Raw genomic sequence first — 16,277 nt, 5'->3', positions numbered from 1 at the left:
TAGTAGCCACACACTCAGATGACAAGCAACATGAGTTCGACTGGGACTACACTACTATTATAGGACAAGCCAAACAGAGAACAGCCAGGGAATTCCTAGAGGCATGGTACTCATCCACTGATTCAATCAATAAGCACATCGACCTGGACCCAATATACCAGCCACTGCAACAGACAGCTGGAACTGACAACCGGATGCGGCAGATTCAAACCACTACAAATGGTGGAGGAAAGATCACAGAAGCGCTTCACAGGAGGCTCCCAAGCACTGAGGACGTCACCTAGACAGGGGACGAAACGTCTGCCACACAAATTCCCAGCTCGGCGAACAGAACCACGACAAGGACTGTAAATTGTAAAGACTGACGAAATGTATCAAATATCATATCCCTTTCACTGTTTGCAACAAGCCACATCAAACCAGCTGGTACTTGCAAACTTGTGACATAGTATCCAATACTAGGTGTGATTGTACAATTGGACAACATTTGCTGCATAATCCTGAGTGTGTGACAGATTAAGTTGCCAATCAATTTCAGATTGTCACTTGATCTGGCAGGGTGGCACACTTGTGTATACTGGAAGCTACACATATTAATGCACAGAGCCCTGTTATTTGTAGACAGAAAGAACATACCTTTTTCAACTCAAAATCAATGACGAACATTCAATGACTCATATTAAAGGGAAATGCCTTCATCAAACAGTGTCAACCTACCTGGTTTAAAATTTAAGCAAAGCCAATCAATTCATTGCCAATCATCATTAGCTGGTGCATTTTCCATGGTAATGCCTCCACCAGAGACGACTTGCCATCAAGCTTGCAGTCTCCTCTCATACTGTGTAAATGTTGATTTTTCCCTTAAATTGTTATTCGTTCAAATTATTTTTATTAATGTAAGACAAACAGCTTCACCAAAAGAGTGTCTCTTTTCCAGCAGTACTGAAGTTCTATACTATTAAATGACTATATTATTCTTAAGTGTTCCTTCTTCCATTGTTGGTCCCTTGTTAACTCCTACTTGCATGATTAGACCCTGAAAACATCATATTACAAATGTAGTCTGTCCCATTTATTATGGGGAAATATCACAAATTATAGCCAGGAATTTTGTTATATCTTTGTCTGCTCAGTTGCTGGAACTACACAGAACTCGATTCTACAAAACCCCTGCTCACACTGGCTACACTTTCAATAAAGGTATTGTGACAGACGAAAGAAGCTTTGCTAAAATATCTGACCTATGCCTTGCACTAGTTTTGTTTGCATACTATTATAAAATTTACAAGTAAGCTGTACTTACTTTCCATAATGCATAATTGATCCATAATCATATGGGACTCCCAAGTTATTAGAATGCTTTGTTTTAAAATTACCATAACTACCTGTAAAAATAACATGGCAAATTAAATTGAATTAAGCTCATTTGCACAGTTGAAAAGTATCAAAAGATTACTATATATGAAATTATTATCTTCTCAAAACATTCATCCAGAAACATCACTGGTAAGACTGAACAATCAATTTTCAGTTAAAGGCAGCAGTTGCATGTATAACACAATTGAGGTGTTTGTGCTGTGTTGATGATTTGCCTCAAAATTTCTATCTGATTTGATCATTATTCAAAGCTTTGAAAGCAGGTTTGCCTTTGAGCAGAGAACCAACCATGAGGGTTAAGTGGAATTTTTAGCTATCAGGTCCAGTATTAAATGGATTTATTCACTTAAGTGTACAGTTAGATAAGTATCTGTTTTTATTCTTCTGCAGTTCTCCGCCGAAAGTCAGGCTTGACTCACACAGTCATGGGTAGGACAAGGAGGAAGATCCTGTATCTACCCTGGACAGAATAATGATTGAATGCTATGCTGTTGGCAACAATCACATTCACAATAGCTACCTCCCACAATGTATGATTCTGTGGCAATGTGCATTTTTACATGAGGCTTTAGTCCTGGAGCTGAGAGTGGTGATAGCAGAAGTTCTAATTTTCTTTATGATTGGCCAAGAAATTCTCCCATTCTTACCATCTGGCATTAGTGTATGGTAAAAGAACTTGCTGATACTCAAACTATATGGTCATGTTATGCTTCACCTTCATATCATTTACACTGATCAACACAGAAGTTCACTGACCAATGCCATTATATTTTAAAATTTTGCATCTCTGAATGTTTCACCTTGGTGCACCCAATACATTTGCAGCTCAACTGGAAGCAGTGGTTGAGAATAATACCCACTGCGTGAGATTACCTTGACTGTGATGTCTGGTGGTCCAAAGTCTAAAGGTTTGAGGCTCATGGCCTGGCATATCCCCCACCGTGGTTCAATGGAGAGTGCAGGAGGGCATACCAGGAGCAGCACTATGCATATCTAAAAATGAGGTGCCAACCTGATGAAGCTATGAAACATGTCTAGAGTCACAGAGATGTATGGCACAGAAACAGACTCTTTGGTCCAACTCGTCTATTCGGACCAAATATGCTAAATTAATCTAGTCCCATTTGTCAGCACTTGGCCCACATTCCTCTCAACCCTTCCTATCTATTTTCACATCCAGGTGTCTTTTAAATGTTGGAATTGTATCTGCCTCCTCCAGTTCGTGTGGCAGCTCATTTCATACACGGACCATCCTTTATGTGAAAAAGTTGCTCCTTAAGTCCCTTTCCCCTCTCACCCCAAACTTGTGCCCTCGAGCTCTGGATTCTCCCAATCCAGGGTAAAGACCTTGTCTATTGACCCTCTACATGTCCCTCATGATTTTATAAATCTCTGTAAGGTTGCCCCTCAGCCTCTGATGCTCCAGGGAAAACAGTCCCAGCCTATTCAGCCTCTCCCAAAAGCTCAAACCCTCCAACCTTCGCAACATCCTTGTAAATCTTTTTCAAATGCTTTCAAGTTTCACAACATCCTTCATATAGGACGGAGACCAGAATTGTACACAATATTCCAAAAGTGGCCTAACCAATGTACAGCTGCAACTTGACGTCCTAACTCCTATACTGAATGCGCTGACCAATAAAGAAAGCGTACTAAATACCTTCTTCACTATGCTATCTACCTGAAGTTCTCTTTCAAGGAACTATGAATTTGCACTCCAAGGTTTCTTTGTTCTGCAACACTCCCCATGATCTTACCAATAAGTGTATAAGTCCTACCCTGATTTGCCTTTCCAAAATGCAACGCCTTACATTTATCTGAATTAAACTCCATCTGCCACTCCTCAGCCCATTGGCCCATCTGATCAAGATCTTGTTGTATTCTGAGGTAACGTTCTTCACTGTCCACTACACCTCCAATTTTGGTCTCATCTGCAAACTGAATAACTGTACTTCCGATGTTCACAAACAAATCGTTTATATAAATCGGGAAAAGCATTGGACCCAGCACCAATCCTTGTGGCACACCACTGGTCACATGCTTCCAGTCTGGAAAGCAACCCTCCACCACCACTCTCTGTCTTCTACCTTCGAGCCAGTTCTGTATCCAAACGGCTAGTTCTCCTGTATTCCATGTGATCCAACCTTGCTCACCAGTCCACCATGAGGAACCTTGTTGAACGCCTTACTCAACTCCATACAGATCATGTCCACTGCTATGCCCTCATCAATCCTCTTTGTTACTTATTCAAAAAACTCAATTAAGTTAGTGAGATATGATTTCCCACGCACAAAGCCATGATGACTATCTCAAATACGGTTTTGAAACAGATTCTACCCTTCTGTTGTTAGAATACTGAACAGACTCACAAACTCTAACATTCACCTGTACCTGTGTTTTTGTTTTGCCACTCTTTGCCTATTATTTACTTATCTATGCTATTTAATGTGATCTGCCTGTATTGCTCGTAAGACAAAGCTTTTCACTGTGTCTCGGTACATGCGACAATAAATTCAATTCAGTTCAATTCAATTCAAATACATGTATCCCTCCAACAACTTGCCCATCACCAATGTCAGGCTCACCGGTTTATAGTTCCCAGGCTTTTCCTTTCCATCCTTCTTAAATAGTGGCACCATGTTAACCAACTTCCAGTCTTCCAGCACCTCACCTGTGACTATTGATGGTTTAAATATCTCAGTAAGGGGCCCTAGCTTCTCACTGACTTCTAGGGTACACTTGTTTAGGTCCTGAGGATTTTTCAATCTTTATGCATTTTAAGACAATCAGCACCAGCTCCTCTGTAATATGGACATTTTTCAAGATGTCACCATCTGGGTGTAGGTTTGCTTGCTGAGCTACAAATCTTCTCAAACCTCAATGTCACCATCTATTTCACCACATTCTGTATCTTCCATGTCCTTCTACACAGTAAACACTGATGCAAAAAGCTCGTTTAGTATCTCTTGCGGTTTCACACAAAGGGTGTCTTGCTGATTTTTGAGGGGCCTTATTCTCTCCCTAATTACCCTTTTGTCCATAATGTTTTTTATAAAATCCTTTTGGATTCTCCTTAACCCTATTTGCCAAAGCTATCTCATGTCCCCTTTTTGCCCTCCTGATTTTCTTCTTGGGTATATTCCTACTGCATTTATACTCTTCTAAGGATTCTCTCGATCTCTGCTATCTATACTTGACATTTGCTTTCTTCTTTTTCTTGATCAAAACCTCAATTTTTTTTAGTATCTACGATTCCCTATACTTACCAGCCTTTCCTTTCACCCTAACAGGAACATAATATCTCTGGGCTCTCGTTATCACATATTTGAAGGCTTCCCATTTTCCAACCATCCCTTTATCTGCACCCAGTCAACTTTTGAAAGTTCTTGCCTAATACTGTCAAAATTGGCATTCCTCCAATTTAGAACCTCAACTTTTAGATCCTGTCTATCCTTTTCCATCACTACTTTAAAACTAACAGAAGTATGGTCACTGGCCCCAAAATGCTCCCCCACTGACACCTCAGGCACTTGTCCTGCCTTATTTCCCAAGAGTAGGTCAGGTTTTGCGCTTCTCTAGTAGGTACATCAACATACTGAATCAGAAATACTTAACAATATCTCTCCACCTAAACCATTAACACTATGGCAGTCCCAGTCTATGTTTGAAAAGTGAAAATTCACTACCACTACCACCCTGTCATTCTTACAGATAACTGAGATCTCCTAACAAATTTGTTTCTCAATTTCTCTCTGACTATTGGGGAGTCTATAGTACAATTCCAATAAGGCAATCATGCCTTTCTTATTTCTCAGTTTCCCCCAAATAACTTCCCTGGACATATTCCCAGGAATATCCTCCCTAAGTACAGCTGCAATGTCATCCTTTATCAAAAAGCCATTCCTCCTCCTCTCTTGTGTCCCTTTCTATCCTTCATATAGCATTTGTATCCTGGAAAATTAAGCTGCCAGTCCTGTCTATCCCTAAGCCATGTTTCTGTATTTGTTATGATATCCCAGTCCCATGTTCCTAACTCTGCCTTCCCAGTAAGGCCTCTTGCATTGAAATAAATGAAGTTTTTTACTTCATTCTTGCCTGCCCTAACTGTTTGACTTGCTCCTTTTCCCAACTGTACCAGTCTCAGACTGATCTGTTTCCTCACTATCTCCCTGGGTTCCATTCCTCTCCATCTTTCCCGTTTAAATCTTCCCAAGCAGCTCTAGCAAATCTCCCTGCCAGTGTATTAGACCCCTTCCAATTCAGATGCAATCTATCCTTCTTATATAGGTCACTTCTACCCTAGAACAGATTCCAATGATCCAAAAATGTGAACCCCTCTCCCCTGCACCAGCTCCTCAGCCATGCATTCATCGGCACTATCCTCCTATTCCTACCCTCACTAGTTCAGAGCACTGGGATAATCCAGATATTACTATCTTCGAGGACGTCCTTTTTAAATTCCTGCCTAACCTCCTGTACTCTCCCTACGGAATCTCATCCTTTTCGCTTCCAATGTCATTAGTTCCAATATGTTCAACAGCGTCCTACTGGTACCACTCCCTTTTGAGAAAATTCTGCAGTTTCTCCAAGATATCCTTGATCCTGACACCAGGGAGGTAACACACACCAATCTGTGCCTCTGACTAGAGAGTCCCCTATTTCAATCGATCGCTTAGAACTTGACGTACACCTTGTTACATTTGAGCTAGCTTCAGTACCAGAAACTTGGATGTTTGTGTTACATTGCCCTGAGAGTCCATCACCCCCTACATTTTCCAAAACAGCATATTTGTTTGAGATGAGGATAGCCACAGAGGACTTCTGCACTACCTGCCTTCCTCCCCTACCTTTCCTGGGAGTAACCCATCTATCTGACTGTATCTGCAGTTTTTCTCCCTTCCTATAATTGCCATCCATCACACCCACTAGCTCCTGTAAATTCTTCATTGACGCTGCTGCTCCAACTGATCCATGCGATCTGATAGGATTTGCAACCAAACACACTTACTACAGACACAATCATCAGTAACAAGGAGACACTCCCTAATCTCCCATATCCAACAAGACCATCTTTGCACCTCAATAATTTATAGAAAACAGTACAGTCTTACTGCTCTAAAAAAAACACTGCTCCAGGCAAACTTCGTACTTACGTTTTATATTTTTAAATTTTAATCGCAATAGATCTCAACAAAACAAACCCACTCTACTGACTATTACAAAAAAAACTACTTGCATACCAAACAGCATAAACAACAAGTAATAAACAAACCTTGTTGTTTGTGAGGACAGCATGAAACATGCTGATATGCTCGAACAGGTCGATGTTATGAAGGAGGATATGCTGGAAATTTTGAAAAACATGAGGGAAAATAAGCCCCCGAGCCAGACGGGATATACCCAAGGTTGCTATAGGAAGTGAGGGAAGAGATTTGGCAATGATCTTTGCGTCCTACCTGTCCACTGGAGTAGTACCAGATGATTGGAGAGTGGCAAATGTTATTCTCTTATTCAAGAAAGAGAATTACAGACCAGTCAGTCTTATGTCAATGGTGAGCAAATTATTGGAGAGGATTCTGAGAGACAGGATTTATGATTATGTGGAAAAGTATTAGAAGTAATCAGCATGGCTTTGTGAAGGGCAGATCATGCCTCACAAGCCGTATTCAATTCTTTGAGGATGTGACAAAACATATTGATGAAAACAGAGCAGTGGATATGGTGTACATGGATTTTAGCAAGGCATTTGATAAGGTTTCCCATGTTAGGCTCATTCAAAAAATATGGAGGCATTGGTTACAAGGAAATTTGGCTGTCTGGATATAGAATTGGCTGGCCCATAGAAGACAGAGGGCAGTAGTAAATGGAGAGTATTCAGCCTGGAGCTCAGTGACCAGTAGTGTTTTGCAGGGATCTGTTCTAACACCTCTGCTCTTTGTTATTTTTATAAATGACTCAGATGAGGAAGTGGAATTGTGGGTTAATAAGTTTATTGATGACTCACAGGTTGATGGAGTTGTGGATAGTTTGGAGGGCTGTTGTAGGTTGCAATGGGATCTTGACAGGATGCAGAGATGGGCTGAGAAGTGGCAGATGGAGTTCAATCTGGAAAAGTGTGAAGTGATCCATTTTGGAAGGTCGAATTTTAATGCAGAATTCAGGGTTAAAGGCAGGATTCTTGGCAGTATGGAGGAACAGAGGGATATTGGGGTCTATGTCTGTAGACCTCAAAGTTTCCACGCAAATTGATAGGTTTGTTAAGAAGGTGTATGGTGTGTTGACTTTCATTAGCAGGAGGATTGAATTTAAGAGCTACAAGGTAATGCTGCAACTCTATAAAGCCCTGGTTAGACCATATTCGGAATATTGTGTTCAGTTCTGGTGGCCTCATTATAAGCTCTAGAGAGGGTGCAAAGGAGATTTACCAGGAAACTGCCTGGACTGGAGAGCATGTCTCATGAAGAAAGGTTGAGGGAGCTAGGGCTTTCCTCATTGAAGTGAAAAAGGATGAGTGGTGACTTGATAGAAGTGCCCACCTCGGGCAATTGTCTGTGCGGGAGTTTGCATATTCTCCCCATGTCTGCGTGGGTTTCCTCCAGGTGCTCCGGTTTCCTCCCACAGTCCAAAGATGTGCGGGTTAGGTGAATTAGCCATGCTAAATTGCCCATAGTGTTAGGTGAAGAGAGGAATGGGTCAGTGTGGGCTTGTTGGGCCAAAGGGCCTGTTTCCATCTAATCTAAAATGTGTACATGATGATGAGATGATGTGGAGATGCCGGTGTTGGACTGGAGTGGACAAAGTTAAAAATTCCACAACACCAAGTTATAATCCAACAGGTCTATTTGGAAGTGCTAGCTTTTAGAGCGCTGTTTCTTCATCAGTTAGCTGTGGAGCCGGATCATAAGACTCAGGTCTTATGATCCAACTCCACCGTTATCTGATGAAGGAGCAGTGCTCCAAAAGCTAGAATTCCAAATAAACCTGCTGGACTATAACCTGATGTTGTGTGATTTTTAAAGAAGATAAGAGGCATAGATTGAGTAGATAGCCAGAGACATTTTCTCAAGGCGGAAATGACTGTCACTAGGTGGCATAATTTTAAGGTAATTGCAAGAAGGTTTAGGGGAGATGTCAGAGATAGGTCCTTCACGCAGAGAGTGGTGGGTGTGTGGGATGCACTGCCAACAGTGGTAGTAGAGTCAGATACATTAGGGATATTTAAGCAACTCTTTGATAGGCACATGGATGATCGTGAAATGTAGGATATGGAAGTTAGGTTGATCTTACAGTAGGATAAAAGGTCAGCACAACATCAAGGGCCGAAGGGCCTGTACTGTGCTGTACTGTTCTGTGTTCTATCTTCTAGAAATAAGCGATCCTGTAACCAATGGAGCAGATCTCAGCGCTTCAGTCCTGCCACATCCAGTCATGAATGATGGTAGATAAGCGAACAACTCACTGGAGGAGGAGGTTCCACAAATATCCCCATCCTTAATGATGGAAGAGGCTAACACATTAGTGCAAAAGATAAGGCTGAAGTACTCAAAGCAATCTTCAGTCAGAAGTGCCAAGTGGGTAATTCATTTTGGCCTCTTCCAGTGGTCCCCAGCATCAGAGATACTAATCTTCAGCCAATTCAATTCACTCCAGGTGAAACAGTTGGAGACACTGGATACTGCAAAGGCTATGGCCCCTGACAACATTCTGACAAAAGTACTGAAAACTTGTGCTCCCGCACATATCACTCCTCTAGCCAAGCCATTCCAATACAATGTATCTCGCCAACAATGTGGAAAATTACTCAGTTATGTCCTGTATGCAATAGCAGCCAATCATGCACCATCAGTATACTGCTGATCATCAGTAAAGTGATTGGAAGTGTCATCAATAGTGCATCAAGCAGCACCTGTTCAGCAATAGCCTGCTCAGTGCTACTCAGTTTGTGTTCTGCCAGGGCCACTCAGTTCCTTACTTCATTGTAATCTTAGTTCAAACATAGACAAAAGAGCTGAATTCCATAAGTGGTCGAAATTGACAGTCCTTGACATCAAGGCCATATTCACAAAGTGTAGCATGGTTGTGGTTCTTGGGAGGTCAGTCATCTCAGCTCCAGGACATCTCTTCATGGGTTCCTCAGGGTAGTGTCCTAGGCCCCACCATCTGCAGCTGCTTCATCAATGACCTTCCCTCCATCATAAGATCAGAAGTGGGGATGCTCGCCAATAATTGCATAATGTTCAGCACCATTTGCAACTCCTCGGATAACAAAGCAGTCCATGTTCAAATGCAACGGGATCTGGACAGTATCCAGAGTAGGGCTGACAAGTGACAAGTTACATTCGCACCGGCATAATTGCAAGGCAATGACCATCCCCAATAAGAGACAATCTAACCACTAAACCTTGACATTCAATGGTATTACAATCACTAAATCCCACACCATCAACATTCTGGGGATTATCAATGACCAGAAACTCAACTGGACTCACCACATAAACACAGTGACTAAAAGAGCAGGTCAGAAGCTAGGAATACTGCAGAGAGTACTTCAAATTCTGACTGTCCAAAGTGGCTCCACTACCTACAAGGCACAAACAAGGAGTATGATGAAATACTTTCTGCTTGCCTGGATGAGTGCAGCTCCAACAAAACTCAAGAAGTTTAACACCATCAAGGCCAAAGCAGTCCATTTGCTTAACACCACATCCACAAGGATCCATTCCTTCCACCACCAATGTTCAGTAGCAGTACTGTGTACTATCTCCAAGATGCACGGCAGAAATTCACCAAAGATCCTCAGACAGCATCTTCCAAGATCCACAACTCTTCCATTTAGAAGTATAAGGGCACTAAATACATAGGAATACCATCACCTGTATGTTCCCCTCCAAGCAACTCACCATCCTGACTTGGAAATATCATCACTGTTCTCTCACAGTCGCTGGGTGAAAATGCTGGAATTTCCTCTCTAAGGGCACTGTGGGTCATCTACACTGACATGGACTGCGGTGCTTCATGAAGGCAGTACACCATCACCTTATCAAGGGCAACTAGAGTGAGGCAATAAATTCTGATCCAGCATATGATGCCCAAGTCCCCCATGTAACTTCTAAGGGCTGCCACCTACTTGTCTCAATCAGTCTTGCCCTGTTTGACCACAATTGCCATTCAGTCTCGATTATCAATGCCTCTTCTCCTGTGGTTCAATGATTCCTCCCATACAAGAAGCAGCTCCTTCTCAATCCATATCCACCAGGAACACAATTTCACATGGTGCACACTCATTTAATTGGTTATGAATCTGAAGTCGTATAATTATCATTTGCTGATTACTTATTTCTAAAGGTGCACTGAATTCTGAAATAGTCATTTTAATGAATACTCATGACACACTAACACATTATGTCAATTAATTCTCAATCCACAGCAATTTATCCACTTTCGCCCTACCATTGAAAAGTTGGCACTTCGTCTCCCATTCAATTAAAGGCATCATGGGGTATGGGTAGAAAGCAGGAATATGGCATGTTTAGGAATGGAGCAGGCTCAAAGGACCTGAATGGCCTAGTTTTTATGTTTCTAAATGCTCATTTCCATCTCACTTCATGCTCCTGGGCTTCACAACATTTGCCCACTAGAGTGGAAACATAATGTGCAACTAATTCTGGTGGCATTGCATAAATGCTGCAGCAGTTTCTTCTCTTTCAAAGATTGTGAAAATAAAGATGCAGAGTTGTCTATTCTGGCACTTAAGGCATCTTCCCAAAGGATACCAGTATTATTTTGGTCTCAAGAGGCCTGTACGTGCCAGCATCAAGTACATAATCTGTAGGCCAGAAAGTAGCTGGAGAACCAAAAGATTGTTGTGTGTCATGAATGGCCTAAATGTTGCTAGCCTGTTTCAAATGTACTCTTCAACTTGTAATACTGCATGATTCCTTTAAATATGGCTGGGAAGTGAGCCTTCAGGTTGATTAGCCTCATCCACTGCGAGTGAAGTGTGTGTGAGAGGGGCAAGTGGAGAGTGAACTAAGGTAACTTAAGTGATAATGCAGAATGTGAAAAAGAAGACTACATATAAGAATGCCGGGGGAGGGGATGGGAAGGAAGCTGCTTAACTCAGTACACCAAAGGAGAGATAATGAGACTAACAGCATCATGAAGATGGCATAGTCAAGTGATAGAAATATGGCCCAAATTTACTGTGGGGGCAGGGTCTCAAACTCCAGGATAAGAGTCAGGGGCAACCACTCTGGCTGGCTTTTCCCATTGTTATTTACCAACTGTCAACCCATTCACAGTGGATTGTGTCTCCATTTGGAAGAAAATCCTACCTGTGAAAGCAATTGGCTAATCAGACTAGTCAAGCCTATCTTGACAGCACCTTCCAAACTTGCAACCTCTATCACCAGAAGAACAAGGGCTGCAGATGAACAGGAGAACCATTCCCCTCCAAATCACTTATCACCTTGAGTTGGAATTATATTGCTATGCCTTCATTGTTGGTCGAAATTCTGAAACTTCCTAACAGCACTGTGGATGTACCTATACATGTGGACTGCAGCAAGAATTTGGCTCACTACCACCTTTTTAAAGGCAACTGAAGATGGGCAACAGATGTTGGCCTTGACAGTAACAAGCAGATCCCACGAAATAATAATTAAAAACAAACTGCCTTGTTTCAGAATCAGCACTGGGAGTAGTGACTAACTCTGGGACTACAGTCAGAGGAGCCCTGAAGTTCAAGATCTTGTTCAGGCCAGGCCCTGCTGAGCAAGGTGAGAGCTGGGATTTTCAGAGCTGGCTAAAGGTCAAATGTGGGGCATGGGATCCGAAAAGGAGACACCCTACCCTTGCCCATCTTGTCAGGTTTTGCCAGATTAAAGATCAGCAATTATTAATTAAATTTGTCAATGACACCTTCTCAAAGGTAACTAGGGATGCATAATTAATTATGACAATGCCTACATCCCATTAAGTGGCTAAGATAAAGTAACAAGGCCAAAACTGATAGACAATTATTAATACAAATAACCGACCAGTTACACATACATACTGACATAATAAGAGTGCAGAATATAGCAAGGATTTCCCACAGTCATGAATTGCACACCGTTCATATCAAGCAAGAGTGTTTGTAAATTTCGAGGGGTTTCTGTTCATCAATATGCAGCTGATGTGCAACAAAATGATACATGTAACTTTGTGCCACATTCCCAGGGAGCTGTCAAGATACATTCCTTCTATGAATATCATTCCTTCTTCAGCTCTTATAGATCTCTTTTGGACTTAAGAAATGACTGTGAGGAAACAAAGGATAATCATTCAAACGTGGCTGAAAACACTTGCAAGGAATTGATGAGGCTAACTCAAGAATAGTTTCTGTGACAAGTAAGTATGTCTTTTAGGAATCGACTTATATGCTTTATGCTTACTGCAGGTGACTAGACTGTTTTAGATCTGTCCTTCACCAGCCAAAACTCCTAGAAGATTATAGTGTACTGAACACTCCACAGTATTGTTTAGCTACAATGAAAGCCACAGTTAGAATATTAAGGCACTAGTGAGTTTTCAGAAGATTTGTAGCTCAGGTTGAGGGTCTGGATGTAAGTTTGCTTATTGAGCTGCAAGGTTTGTTTTCAGATGTTTCGTCGCCATACTAGGTAACATCATCAGTGAGCCTCTGGTCATGCACTGGTGACATGGCCGGCTTTTTGTTTATGTGTTTAGGTTTCCTTGGGTTGGTGATGTCATTTCCTGTTCTTTTTCTCAGGGGTTGGTAAATGGGATCCAAGTCAATGTGTTTGTTGATAGAGATCCAGTTGGCGTGCCATGCTTCCAGGAATTCTCACACGTGACTCTGTTTGAATTGTCCGAGGATGGATGTGTTGTCCCAGTCGAAGTTGTGTCCTTCATCATCCATATGTAAGGATACTAGTGAGAGATGGTCATGTCGTTTTGTGGCTAGTTGGTGTTCATGTATCCTGGTGGCTAGTTTTCTGCCTGTTTGTCCAATGTAGTGTTTGTTACAGTCCTTGCAAGGTATTTTGTCAATGACATTAGGTATGCTTGTTGCCTTTATAGGGTCTTTCATGTTCATTAGCTGCTATTTAAGTGTGCTGGTGCGTTTGTGGGCTACTATGATGCCAAGGGTTCTGAGTAGTCTGGCAGTCATTTCCTAGATGTCTTTGATGCAGGGGAGAGTGGCTAAAGTTTCTGGACACATTTTGTCTGCTTGCTTGCATTTTTTGCTGAGCTTCATCAGAGGCTCACTGATTATGTTACCTAGCATGGTGATAAAGCATCTGAAAAAGGAACCTTCCAGCTCAGTGAGCAAACTTACATCCATATTAAGCCACTCAGAGTCTATTGGTGAATTGAATTGAATTGAATTTATTGTCACGTGTACCAAGGCACAGTGAAAAGCTTTGTCTTGTGAGCAACACAGGCAGATTACATAGTTAAGTCATGAATCTCCTGAAGAGGAAGCTGGACCTTGAGGACTGGATTAAGGTCACACAGCTGTTTCTGGTGTCCAGAGGCCTCAATGTGAATGAGCGGGCAGTGCTTGTGAAGGATGACCTGTATGGAAAGGCCATTAGGAAATACCAAGAGGTATAGATGTTCATAAAAGTCTATCAAGAATGCTTGAGATATTGACAAGGGATTTTGCTGCCTTGGATGTCAGTGATACCTTTATAGCTGCATAATCCTGCTGATTCCTATTATCAGTAGACTCATGTAAATAACCACATCCAATGGCCACTCTCATTGCCATCTCCCTGAACCTAAGAACAAATCAGTATCATAACCAACCCTTCAGCTATTGCCACAGCAACCATTTCTGCCCTTCCTCTCACACCACTGATACCCCTCAATTGAGCTCCTCCTAATCAATAGAGAACTATAAAAGGAACAATTGGTAAACAAAAATGGATTACACAGAAAAGTGCTGCAAAGTTACTAATACATTTTATGTGATTCAATTAAAGAATCACATAAAATATCAAATATAACACTGTGTCACACACTCATGTGCATGCTCTGTGCTATACAAAGCTTTACTCTTTCTGCTATTGCCTCTACATGGCACAGCCATAGTGGATTAACAGATGTGCAGCCAGGCTGCTCAGATCCCTGATCTAAAAGCAAAGGAGTGCAGATGCTCCAAGTCTGAAATAGACAGAGAGAATGTGGCAGCTGAAAGGTTTCAATCTTGAACAGCCAAAAATATCGAGGTCTCATTGATATCCAGCATTCCCTCCTCTGCAGTTGTCAGTCGTGAGGTTTGTGAAGGGCTACCGCAATTTCACTCTCTCTTGCTTTTGTTCTGCAATTTTTTTCATTCTATATTAGACAGGAGGTGGGGAAAGAACGTGTGACCCTAATGTGATGAGTTCAACCAATGATTAGCCTGACAGCCTGACCAGCTGTGCTTTTCCAGCGCCATACTCTCAACTCTAATCACCAGCGTCTGCAGTCCTCACATTCTCCAATGATTACATTTGTTGATTATAATTATTGGGGCATAAAATCACATAATGAAGATGATGAGAGACACTGCTAGATGTATAGATGGCTCTATGTCAATGTACATACTAAGATAGACTTGAAAGAAATGTAGAAACATAGAAAATAAATGCAGGATTAAGCCATTCAGCCCTTTGAGCCTGCTCTGCCATTCATTATGATTTTGGCTGATCATTCAACTCAGCTCCCTGTTCCCTTTTTTCGCGTCCTTATCCTTTGATTCCTTTAGCCCCTAAGAACTATATCCAACAGCTTTACAGAGTCATAAAGTCACACAGTATGGAAACAGACCCTTTGGTCCAACTTGTCCATGCCGATCAGATATCCTAAATTAAGCCAGTCCCATTTGCCAGCATTTGGCCCACATCCTTCTAAACCCTTCCTATACATGTACCCATCCAGTTGCCTTTTAGATGTTGTAATTATACCCATCTCCACCACATCCTCTGGCAGCTCAAGCATGTACCACCTCCTGTATGGAAAGATCCTTTTTAAGTCTCTCCCCTCTTACCTTAATTCTATGCCCACTAATTTTGGACTTGTCTATCCTTGTAAAAAGAATTTGATTATTCATCCTATCTATGCCCCACATGTTTTTATAAACCTCTATAAGGTCACTCTTCAGCCTCCGATGCTCCAGTGAAGAAAGTCCCAGTCTATTCAGCCTTTCCCTATAACTCAAACCCTCCAGTCCAAGCAACATCCTTGTAAAATCTTTTCTGCACCTTCTCAAATTTAACAACATCCTTCCGAAAGAAGGGCAACCAGAATTGTGCTCAGTATTCTGTATTCAGTACAGCTTACGGTTGCAGAGAAATCCACAGACTCACCATTCTGTGAGTGAAGAAATTTCTCCTTATCTCGTATGTGGTCTAAGACTGTATCCTTAGACTGAGAAATGGTTCTAAGTTGCACGGTAAACAGCATGAAGTCTTGAAAGCTCCTTGCTTAATCTGATACATGAGCTTCTGCAAGCCCAAAAAGTAGAAAGCTGAGTTAGAAATATTGCTGTCTTTGCCTGGATGAATTACAAGGTGACCCTCATCAACGTTTCAGAAAAAGGTCAAGCCATCCACATTTATGCCTGTGAAACAATGAGTCACAGAAGTCATTTTAGTAATCTGGCCAGATTTGTTATTTTCTTTGTTTATCACTTGACTGTGTTAATTTGTCTGTCTGCCTTTTTTGTGAATGAGGGCCGAAAACAAATGTTTTGGGTTTAAGGCACAGACAAAAATCAGTTTACCGTGCTTCTTAGTTTTCTCTCTGCTAAAGTTATTGTGTATCTAATAAATAGTTAAGCCTTTTGTTTAAGACTCAAAACTGGTGTCTTGGAAACTAATCTTTTACAAAATCTGGGATTAGTTATT

This window comes from Chiloscyllium plagiosum, chromosome 16, assembly GCF_004010195.1.
Source record: "Chiloscyllium plagiosum isolate BGI_BamShark_2017 chromosome 16, ASM401019v2, whole genome shotgun sequence".
Taxonomy (NCBI): domain Eukaryota; kingdom Metazoa; phylum Chordata; class Chondrichthyes; order Orectolobiformes; family Hemiscylliidae; genus Chiloscyllium; species Chiloscyllium plagiosum.
Note: the sequence above shows the minus strand (reverse complement) of the source record.